The following is a 12,024-nucleotide window of genomic DNA, read 5'->3' on the forward strand; positions in this document are numbered from 1 at the left end:
CCATAATAGTCCTTGCTCCACAAGTCAGAGAATCAATGTGGGCATTCTGCCAGTTGCTATGTCTATTCCAATTATGCATTCCAGAACTGGGTAAATAACCACAGAATGGGTCTAGCAAACCACTGGTCCCACTGAGAGATGGACCTTAGCTAAATCCCCATCAATCACCTGACCTCCATTAGCCCTTACTCTGGTGGGCAGAGTGAAGTTTTGGGTTTTGTGGAATTGTCATTCCTGAGTCAGTGTCTAATAATCCCTGAAATATCTGATCATTTCCTTTTCCCTAATGCACAGTTACCCTGGTGAAAGGTAATAGGCTTCCATTGGGAAGGCTGGGAGGAAGATTAAAAGTATAAATTTTTGGCAGTTTAACAGGGTCCCTCCTCATTTTTAATCAAACACTTACGGAGATGCCCTGTGGGTTATTGGCATCACAGAATCACAGAAAGAGTTGTAAGATACACCTCAGGAGCTCATTATTGAGAAAGAGAGAGGGAGAGAAGGAGAGAGAGAAAGCAAGAGAGAGAGGGAATAAAATTTGTGAAATATATTGTTTCTAATTTAATGGCACATAGTAAATAACATAAAAAGTGTTTTGGAAAACAGGAGAGCTCAGAAAAGACTTGGGTGGTCTGGAAGATCCTGTAAAAGAAACTGAGACTTATGTACAACTCATAGAGCACTGTTGTCAAAGAGGGAGGACATGCCAAGCAAAATGAATATATGAGCAGATTTGGAAGGACAGACTGGATTTGGTTCCAGATTCTACTTCGACCACAAACCTTTTAATTCTCTCTCTTCCTTTGACTTAAATCATGATTAAAAACATCACTACTGATTTCAGGAGTTAACGTCCAAATACAAACCAATATTAAAATGTTGATAAGTATCTTTGTGTTCTTCTGTTGGTCAATTCCTTATGACTTCTTTCATTTCAAATAAAATCACTGTAAGAAATACTAGAATGCAAGAATTCAGGGAGATCACTCAGTATGATAAACTTTTCTAGTTTATTCATTGTACATGTTTATATGGTATCTTCTAAAAATCTTTCAGGAAATAAATCAAAATGAGGATGAATAAAATTACTTTCAAAAAAGTTACATGAAAAAGGAGAAATAAAAGAAAAGAACTTCCAACCAAAATTGTTAATTTATTTGCAATAACTTCCATTTTATTATTTATTATTTTTAACTTAATTTTTATTAACATAATTATAATCCAATTGTGATACTTCTATTATTAAAACTGAATAACAATACACAGCATTACATAGCTCAATAACAATAATAAGAAAATAGAGCCATCTGTCAGCAGACCTAATTTTGGATATGAGTATCTCTTTATTGGTGACTTAGAGTGAAAGAATAACATTAACCACAGTTTAAAATCAAATTCAAATGTTTTTTATAAAACCAGTTCTTAGTGGCTTTGCGATTTTTGAAAGCATGGTGTACTTATTTTATCATTAAGAAAACCACAACCCAAGCAGATAAAGTGACTTTTACATCTTTATTTCATTGTTTTCATAGATGTTACCTAGAGAGCAAAAAGCAGAAGGCAATTTCTCTTCAGTGGTGGGATTTGTTCTCCTGGGATTTTCTGACCTTCCAAACCTCCAGGGGCTCCTATTTGGAATTTTCTCTCTCATATACACATTTATCATTATAGGAAATGGTATTATCATAATAATTACAAGGGTAGACTCTGCTCTTCAGACCCCCATGTATTTTTTTCTTGCAAATTTTTCTTCTTTGGAAGTCTGTTATGTGTCAGTCACTGTCCTCAGGATACTTGTAAACCTTTGGACTGAGAATCGAAGCATTTCTTTGCTGGGCTGTGCCACCCAAATGTGCTGTTTCCTTATGCTGGGAGCCACCGAATGTTTTCTCCTGGCTGTAATGGCCTATGACTGCTATGTGGCCATTTGTAACCCTCTGCTCTATCCTGCAGTCATGAACCAAAAGGTGTGTACCCAGCTGGCAGTTGGCTCCTGGATCAGTGGAATTCCAGTTCAGATAGAGCAAACATTTCAGGTGTTGTCACTGCCTTTCTGTGGTTACAACCAAATCAACCACTTCTTCTGTGACATCCCCTCATTGATCAAGCTGGCCTGTGGTGACACTTAACTTAATGAGATTTGCATCTATTTAGTTTCCATATTATTTTCCATGATTCCCTTTCTATTGATACTAAGCTCTTATTTCAAAATCATCTCCACCATCTTAAAGTTGCCCTCAACCACAAGTCAGTTCAAAGCTTTCTCCATTTGTTCTTTCCACCTCATAGTTGTGGTTTTATTCTTTGGTCCTGGTACTATCACCTATTTAAGGCCCAAATCAAATCATTCTGCAGGAACTGACAAGATGTTCTCTGTTTTCTACATCTTTGTGACTCCACTGTTCAATCCCATCATACACAGCCCTAGGAACAAGGATGTGATTGCAGCACTGAAAAGATTATTACCCAAGAAAACAGACAGAAGATCATAGTAATCAATTTTTAATAAATTTGCCTCATAGTTATCTCAGAGGTACATTTCCATTTTCTGATAAAATGCAAATTCAAAATTATCATGTATTTTATGTCCCTGATCTGAAGTAAATTGTGACTGCATCTCTAACAAGCAAATAAATCAATTTTCACAAGTTTTATTCCATAGCACAATTCTTCTGTTTTTACTTCAAATTATAAATTTATTCATTTTTCAAAAGTTTTCTTATAATTTACACTCTTAAAATTTTAATTAACAAGTTGTCAATGAAAGAGTTCTTAACTTTATCATTGGACACATATTTACAGATATTTTGCTTACATTCATATTTGTATCTATAAAACTGTAAATTTTCATGGTATATATACACTAATTTATTTGAGGAAGTAAACAAAGGACTAAATTATAAATTCTAATTTATGTTATAAAACATAATAAAACAGAATAAAGGGTCTTAATTGATCACACATTTTTCAGTTTGAATTAAGAAAATGTCTTAAGTTTATCTAAAGGGAGTTGAAAATTCCTTCCCACTACTTTCTGAATGCATGGCATTTGGCTATTAAACATCTGACTCTATCATCCTGCTTTAAATATATTTCATCATTCTGTTTCATGTAAGTTTCAGTGATACCTTTCCAACTCCTCAAAATTCTTGATTTATCAAAGTTGCAGTGCAAAATGCATTGACTTTTATAACACCTAATTTAAAAGCAAATTTGAATCATAGAAAGGGTAAATGAAAAGTTAAAACAGAGATTAAGGCACAATTAACTTATAAGTAAAAATCTATACAATCTGAAGGTGCCTTACAAATTATGTTTAAGTGAGGATAACTGTACCCAGTTATGCCTCCTTATTCTTGTTTTATTTGTTTGAAATTTACCAGAGAGTAGAGATAAAAGCATGAAGCAATTAATCACACACATACACATCTTAACAGGCAAATAAATAAATAAATAAATAAATAAAATAAATAAAATAAACTGAAGGGAATTATCAACACTGCACTTAGTACTCATTTTTATGGTTTGAATGTGCTAAATGGGAATATTCAAGGTCTCTATTCTAAGAATTTTTTGCTCATATTTTCAGAATGTATCACCTATATAAAAATTATGCCACTTTATAGGTTTGATTATTCATGTAGATATTTGCTCCTTTACTTTAGTTTCTCTGTACAAGACAGTGTAATCAATTTTATCTATAAAATTTGGTATGTTTGATTTTTCATTTACAAGGGCTTACCATTTAAGTGCATATTAAACAACGGGATACCCTATATCATCTTTGTTGTATGCATATATGAATGCAAATATCTTAATGTGCCTCATGTATTTTGTTGCATTTATCAGGAATTAAATATGTGTGCTCCATGGTGACCATAAAAGTGATGTTGAAGAATATTACAATAATGTGGGTGTACTATTCTTTCTTCTAAGTCTTAGACAAGCAAGTGGTACAGTCTAATCAAGACAATCAGTCCAGAAATCCAGAGAATCAATTTTTTAGTTCCAATTTACTCTAAACTACACATTCTTGAGTTACTCAACTAACTTTTATTGGTCTCAATTTCACAGTTTACAAAATAACAATGCCTAATACTACTGACAACTTCACAGCAATATATTATAATGATGCTTGTGAATCAAGGGATTCTTAGGAAATTCAGAAACATTGGGAAAGGGGGCATTTGAGAGTATAAAGTTTCCCACAGAATTAAGGTTATCCATTTCTGCCAGTTTGGAAAGTAATATTTTAATCCAATCATATAGGATATTTGAATTAGGTTGTTTTCATGAAGATTTGACTCACCCAACTGTAGGTGATACATTTGATTAGATTTTTTCCATGGAGGTGTGGCCCCACCCATTCAGGGTGGGTCTTGTTAGTTTACTAGAGTCCTTTAAAAAGAGCTGACCAAGACCCAGACTGTTGCTGATGCTGGGAGATGCTCGGAGATGTGGACAGATGGAATTTGGAGATGCTAAGCTAAGAGATGAAGCCCAGAGTTTGCCCCAGAGAAGCTAAGAATGAACCCCCAGATGCTTAGAGAGAAACACCCTGGGAGAAAGAAGCAAGGAGGAGAAAGCCACTTTGAAATACAACCTGGGAGCAAAGAACCAGCAGATGCCAGCCACATGCCTTCCCAGCTGACAGAGGTATTCTGGATGCCATTGGCCTTCCTTCAGTGAAGGTATCCTCTTGTTGATGCCTTAGTTTGGACACTTCTATGGCCTTAGAATTTAAGTTATTTGTAATCTAATAAATCCCTTTTATAAAAGCCAATCAGTTCTGATATTTTGCATTATGGCAACATTAGCAAACCAGGACACCATTTAACCTTGAAATTATTTTAAGTCACACAATATTAGGGCAATTCTTCTATAATGACTTCCATATTACCCTGCATTCTTGAACTTATGTTCAGAGTTCAAAGTGCTTTGACTTCTCAAGATAGGCATGAATAAATATTTGCTACTTTCCTGGACTTCCAGGGCCTACTGCTGTTTATAGACACAGGGGGCAGTTTACCTTTCTACAGATTCTCTGTTGACCATTTCATTTACTTCTATTTCTCATCTCTTCTTACTTCCCATCAATTAATTTTCAAAGTGCCAGTCCTATGAAATATTTTCTAGTCATTTATTTTTTTAAAATATGTTTCTCATATTCATCTGTTGTCTTTCCTTATTACAATGTGAGAAATGAAATAATTTTTTTAAATTAATCATCTTATTTTACCCATAATTCTAAATGTGACCCCACTGTTTTTATATGAGAAAATGACAAAAATTCCCTCACATCTCTTTTCCTTTTCCTTTGATATTGGATATGAAACAGTTTTCTGAAGTTTACATATACCTCCAATATTAAACTAAATATATGGGCAGCCTACAGATTAATTCACAGACTCACCATTTGCTGAATATTTTGGCTGTCACAGAATACTGACTCCCATCATGTATGTCACTATATGTGTATGGAAACCTTAATCAACATAAATATAATTAGTTAAATCAATTAGACATAAAATCTACAAATGTATTGGCACAAATACACATTATCTATCTAGCTATTATCTGCTTGCATACAAAGAGTAAAAATATATATGTAAATATACATATTTTGTGTGTGAGACTTATTAAGACACAGTTCAACAGTCCTCTCCTTTGAGATTTCAGTATCACCTTTTCACAGACTTTAATTTTTTTCTTATTTATATAATTACTATTGTTTCTTATTTCTTCCTTTAACTCCCTATATGTGCTCTATACTATTCATTGAACTCTTAATAAAATAAGCTTAACTTTCAATATTTTTATGTGAACAATCAAGCGTCATTTTATCAACATAAAAGGCACATTACTATCCCAAGTAAAGTTATATGTATATATTAGACCTAGATGACATAATAATAGATATATACTTTTACAAAAGGAAGGAATAAAGAAAAGATTGTCTATTGTTATACACCACATATCCTTTTCAAATGAGAATCCATAGGTACAAATCCAAATTTATACTGAAGATACATTCAGTAATTTCCTCAAATCAGATTTGCAATCTTACAAAGACTGCACACAGACTGTAGAACTCTCCCCATGCCCGTTATCAATTGTCTTCAGTGCAGTAAAGCAAACAAATGTCTGTATTTGTATTTCTGAAGAAATCAGCTTTTTAGCACTGTAAGTGAATTGATCTGAGAATATTTCAATTCAAAATAATTGGGAACAAAAGATTATCTTGAAAATAAAGACACAATTTTCAAAATATTTATATTAGCTGCATACATTCATTGCATTTTACAAGTCATGATGCAAATGAATTTTTTGTTGCATATTCATCACTGAAAGTGATTTAGATTTTTTTGCTTATGTCACCTAATTTAGTGATAAAATAGCTTTTGAATAGCTTTCCATTAAGTTTTTTGAAGGGTGGGGGACCTTATTATCTATCAAAATGATCCTATACTTTAAGAACACAGCTCTCATTTGCCTTTCTCTGCCAAAAAAATAAAAAAAGTTAGTTCACATGAGTTAGAGTGATTACTATTATAAAAATGTTATTTTACCCCTTGTTAGTATCTCTTTTCTAACAACCAACTTTTTTCTATATGAGACAGCTGGGTCATTGAGAATTGTAGGACCCCTCTGTTTCTCTCACACCATTCAACATTTAATAGCTTCAAGATTGACCCAATTTCCACCTGGAAATTTTCCTGGAATTACTTTTTGTTACTATACTTGTAATTAAAAACAATTCCCTGTCTCTTATCATTTCCATTGTATATGTTAGTTTTGAATGGGTGTATTGTCTGAGATTCTTAATGATTTATTCCTGGTTTGCTTTGCTCTTGGGCAGGGTAGGTAATTTCTTGAGTTTGCCATCAGGATGGTGAATACAAATTCTGGCTGTATTGTTCTACTCTATTAAGTCCCTTTAAATTAGGAAACAACACATGCAGCTAACTACTATCCTTCTCTTTATCCATAATGAATATAAACTTAATTCTTTCTTCATTACATGGAGATCATGGATTCACTGTAGTAAACACCAAATATTCAGTAAAGCAAAATAAAAATCATTGAAAAATATAGGCTTAAACATCCACAATTAAAATTTTATAATTATATTTATATTCATTTTCAATGTGTATGTATGTATAGCCATGTATATGATATACATGTTATATCATTTTATAGCAGATATTTTAGTGATATTTTAAATTTCTTTCTTCTCTCTTAATTTTCCTATCCCTTTCATCATCTCAAGGAATATACATATTAAAAAAGTGTGAATATTCCAATGACTTCTAATTATATGCATATATTTTAAAACAGTATTAGTTTAATCAAATCACAGTATTGTATTTTGTTGAAATTTTAGTGTGATTTGTATATATAAACCATACCTAATACACACTTGTATTGATGTGCCATTATCTTTATGAAACTGCATCCCCTTTGAAAAGTTCATTTTTTCTCCAAGGACTGGTTTCTCTGGCACATCATTGCTGGGCAAAAAAGCATAGAAATTATTAATAAATGCATATTGGCAACTTGGTTTTTAAAATGGCTGTTACAACTGTGTGAAAATATTACATCAGCCATTATCATTTTTTTGTATTGAGAAAGGATGTTGCACAATAAAATTATAAAATTATTAATGGGATAATTTGCAATTTGCTGATATATATAATTTGGATAACAATATAGAAAGGTCTCTCATTAAATTTCATACACTGGAAATACTTGTCATCAAATTGTCTGGCAAAAAGTATAGTTAAAAGTAAATATCTATTGAAACTTCATTACAAATATATGAGAAAGCATCTCTTATAAATATGACTCATTCTTTAATAAACTAAATTATTTGCATAGAAATTTTCTATGTGTCATTATGACATCCTTGTTCCTTAGACTGTATATCATGGGATTAAATGGGAGGCACAATGGTATAGAAAACAGAGGGCATTTTATCAATTCCTATGAGTGACTAGTCTTGGGTCTTAAATATGTAATCATTCTTGATCCATAGAATAACACCACAACCAAGATGAGATGGGCAGGTGGAGAAGGCTTTGGCCCAATTTGTGACTGAAGGTAATTTAAGAATTGTGCATATGATTTTGGTGTAGGATAAAGGAATTAATAGAATTGGAACAGTGACAAACAACACAGCAACTATGTATACCAACATTGCATTCGCAAAGTTTCACAGTCCAGTTTGAGATTTGGGGGATATGTCACAGAAGTAGTTGGTATGGTTTGACCCCCAAAAGAACAGAGAGAAACTCTGGCATGTCTGCCCTGTCTGGACTGGAATTTCACTGATCCAGGAGCCAGCCACCATTTGGATACACATCTTTTGGCTCATGACTAGAGAATAGGGTAGTGGGTTAAAAAATGGCCACATAACTGTCATAGGCTATCATCACCAGGAGAAAGCACTCTGTGGCTTCCAACATAAGGATGAGGCACATTTGTGCAGAACGGGCAACTAAAGAAATTCTTCTTCTCTGGGTCCCAAGATTCGTAAGCATTCTGGGGATAGCAACTGATACATAGCAGATTTCCAAGAAGGAAACCTTGTCAAGGAAAAAAACACATGGGGATCTGGAGAGTAGTATGCACTTTTGTTATCAGAAATATGGTGCCATTCATTGCCCATCAGTATAATTTATAGATGACTAAGAATGATCCAAATAGAAACAACTGGAGACAGGGAATATCAGCAAAGCCCAAAAGAACAAATTCCCTCAATTCAGTTAGATTTTCTTCTGATGATTTTTCTTGGCATTTCATCTGTAGAAAGGATAAATTTAGCATAAGCATTTAACTTTACCTTGCTGGATCTCATTGCCTGTACTCTAAATTGTATCTGGATGTCCAGATTGATTTTCATGTTCCCTGAAATTCTTTCCAATTTAAGAATAGAATGTTACTATTTGTGTATTTTCCACTTTCCCCTATTTAGAACCTATGGATTATCACTGTAAACACTGCAATGAAATTTCATTTAATACCATTTCACTATACCTCTCCTTATGGCACAGGATGAACCAAACTATACTTTTCTCAGCACAGACACTGGAATCATTTGAAACTGCTCAAGATAGACCCATAACTTTGCCATCTGATTTTGCTTTTATGGAATTACAATTCTGGACAATCCCATTGTACTTCTCAGTGGATTTTCACAATCACGCTTCAGTAGCACTGTATCATAAATTGTCTTCTCACATTATTTTCCAACTACCTGTTTCAACCGTCATTTTCCTCCCCTCACTTGATGACTTAGAGCATAGCAATCCCATTATACAGTTTCCATTTGAAAATTGAGAGAATATTTTATGTGTATGGAAAAATAATGGAAATACATTTTGGTAGAATATTAATTGGGAGATATAAGAGAGTTTCACTCAGGAAAATTAGCCTGATACAGATTGAAACAAATAAACAGGGTAACAACAGGAAAACAGGTATAGCATGGAGTGAATCCATTACCTGTCTGTATGTGTGCGGAGCAATAGGAGATAAGCTACTGGCTGTTATATTATACCCATGGTGCTCTGTGCACCCTCCACTATCTTTGTTCTTCCTCAAAAACACAAAACTTCAGATGAACATTTCTAAACTGACTTTTCATTAATGATAAGGTTATTAAGACTCACTAATGTAGATAGTTTGATCAATTTCACATAGGTTTTGTTATGGCAAGTCAGTACCTATGGCTTTAATGTACTTTAATCATCCATGATTGTTTATTGGATTATACTAAGCAATTATTTTAACTTTCTAAAGCTTGCAACCTTTTTTGTGAGAATTAATTGAAAAAAATTGTAAAATTATAACCTATCAAATTAAATTGATCATTTATTATTTATATTTCTATAGTTATAATTAAGGTTATGATATCATGTTTTTACTTTTATAGCTGCCAGAGTTGAAACACATTGCCTACTATAATAGTTATTGAGTTGTTAATTACTTTTTTCTACTTTTCCCTTTATTAGGATCAGGACGTGGGTGAGGCTTCAAGGTTGCAAAATTTAAGGAGATACTCATTCTCAGCGCAATTCCTGCATTGCACAATCTTGAAAGTGACAGTGTCCTTAAATTTTTCACTCCAGGTGTCTATTGCCTCATCACCAGTCCCATCCTGTTGGGTTTGTGTCTGGTCCATCAAAAAGAGTGTCAGTAAACTGTCATGTTGTGGTTAAAGAGGACTGTCTTCCCCAGATGGACTGGAATTGAATTATCACCCTGCCATCTGCTAGCTGTGTGATACCATGAAAATTACAGTCATGCACTTACCATCCCTGTACATAGTTTGATTATCTATGAAAAGGGCCAGCAATTGTCAATACTTACAGTTGTTATGTGATTTATGTCATTTAATAGAAGCAAAATGGCTTACATTGTGGCATTTATAAAAGACTATATATGTGGTATTTTTACCTTTAAAAGCTATGTTTTATTTATTCTTCTGAATTTTATTCAATGTTCTACACAGCATGAAATAAATCCCTCTCTCATTTATTTTCCTGCATATTGGATTATGGGAAGGTAGGGAAATCTTAATGCAATGATCAAAATTCTAATTCTCTCAAACTATTGAATTCTAAAGTTGTAAATCTCTGTGAATTATCTGCCTACATTTTGCTTATATGTTGCATATCAACATAAAATAGTTTATATTTGCCTTTGTTATTTGAAATAATGTTGATCCTTTCTCAGTGAAAAGGGTTTAAATATTTAAATTGTATTAGTCGAAACCAATTGTTTCATTCAAATATATTCAACCCACCTTTAAAATATTCTATTCTCTCTGAACATGAAGTATTGTTCTTTAAATAAAGGTAGTCATCTCTACCCCTGGGATCTCTTCCACCTGACACATTTAAATTTCTAATTAAACCTTTTTTGGCACCCTATGATTTATTTATTTATTTCCCAGATAGTGCTCACTCTCCCCAGAATGCTTTTTCTTTTCAGCCTCTTCATGGAATAGAATGTTCACTATATTTTGGCTTTTAGACATGAATATGGTGTTGAGCAATATCATTTGAGACCATCCAAAATTGACATAATCCAATTCTTACATCATCTATTACAAATGCTTTGTATGGACACTATGCTTTTTTTATAACTGAGTTCCCACCTCAATTTCCTAAACATGTTTGCTTATTCTTTCCTCTATAATAGATGTCTATTCATAGTCAGACTTTGTAATGATTGTAATAAATATCTTTGTAACAAAGAATATTTTACCTGTAAAATATATGATCAATAATTGATTTCTTCATGACAACCTAATACAACCTGTTGGATGTATTAACTCTAGCTTAAAATTAATTTTGAATCAAATATTATTATTAATAGGCAGAAAATTCTTATTTTTATGGCAGCACTTTACCATCCTTCCCTGATTTCATGAGTCTTGGAACTCATCTTAGAAAATAAGGAAGTTGCTAGGAAAATAGTTTGTCTCTCCTAGTTTTCTGGTCTAGGAAAGGTGAAGGTGTTAAGAAGATTGGCTTGAAGCCAAATAACTGGTATCAAAATTAGGTTGTCACTTTCTATTATTTAGTAAATAGTGATTTATCAAAGTTTATGATTACAAATAGAAAATATTGCCTAGAGGGGGAATCCTATAGAACTGTGATAGAAAGAGTGATTAGGAAGGTTAGTTGCAAAGCATTAGGAGCAATGATCCTGTTAGCATGGTAGGTGAGTCAACAGCAGGTGAAGAGAAAGGCCCCATGTGGGAACCAGATGTGTCAGAGGATAGCAAGTGTTCTAGTTTGCTAATGCTGCAGAATGCAAAACACCAGCGATGGATAAGCTTTTATAAAACGGGGGTTTATTTCACTACACAATTACAGTCTTAAGGCCACAAAGCGTCCAAGGTAACACATCAGCAATCGGGTACCCTCACCGGAGGATGGCCAATGGCCTCCGGAAAACCTCTGTTAGCTAGGAAGGCAGCTGGCATCTGCTCCAAAGCTCTGGCCTCAAAACGGC

The 12,024-nt window shown here is 33.4% G+C and overlaps 2 pseudogenes; one reads left to right on the forward strand and one right to left on the reverse strand.

The window, feature by feature from the left end:
• The first annotated feature begins 1,532 nt into the window (after positions 1-1,532).
• On the forward strand, positions 1,533-2,492 carry LOC119518067 (annotated as a pseudogene).
• A 5,374-nt stretch (positions 2,493-7,866) lies between these two features.
• Positions 7,867-8,802, reverse strand: LOC119518068 (annotated as a pseudogene).
• Between the last annotated feature and the right edge of the window lie 3,222 nt (positions 8,803-12,024).

Source organism: Choloepus didactylus, chromosome 21 (assembly GCF_015220235.1).
Source record: "Choloepus didactylus isolate mChoDid1 chromosome 21, mChoDid1.pri, whole genome shotgun sequence".
Taxonomy (NCBI): Eukaryota; Metazoa; Chordata; class Mammalia; order Pilosa; family Megalonychidae; genus Choloepus; species Choloepus didactylus.